Source organism: Myotis davidii, unplaced genomic scaffold (assembly GCF_000327345.1).
Source record: "Myotis davidii unplaced genomic scaffold, ASM32734v1 scaffold551, whole genome shotgun sequence".
In the NCBI taxonomy this organism is placed as follows: Eukaryota; Metazoa; Chordata; class Mammalia; order Chiroptera; family Vespertilionidae; genus Myotis; species Myotis davidii.
The window spans coordinates 1,642,014-1,642,384 of NW_006283788.1; the positions used below are offsets into that span (position 1 = coordinate 1,642,014).

A 371-nucleotide genomic window follows, 5' to 3' on the forward strand; every position below is an offset into this window, starting at 1 on the left:
GCACATCCATCATCCATCCGTCCGCACATTCATCCTTCCATCTTTCTAGCCATCCTCCCACATTTACCAACTTCCACTCTGATCTGGATCTGATCATCACTATGAAGCAGGAGACTGAAACTTCGCCCCTAACCATGTGGGACTCTCCATCTAGTGGACGAGACCTATGGCAAACAGCTAAATTATGAACTTTCCAGGAAAGGACTATTGCAGAGGCCAGAACAGCATATTTGTTGTGGGGAGAGTGGTCCAGGGGAGTGAGAGAGTCAACACATGTGGGTTGATCACCACCCCTGTCTCCAGGTATCACCCTGCACTCTCCACAGCTCCGTCATCAGCCCACAGACACGGAGCCTGCTAAGGACACTGAC

General features: G+C 50.9%; 1 protein-coding gene across 5 annotated transcripts in view; it reads right to left on the reverse strand.

Moving 5' to 3' along the window:
- Nucleotides 1–371, reverse strand: part of GNA15 (guanine nucleotide binding protein (G protein), alpha 15 (Gq class)) — a 25,915-nt gene that overhangs the window by 7,059 nt on the left and 18,485 nt on the right. The window lies entirely within an intron of this gene.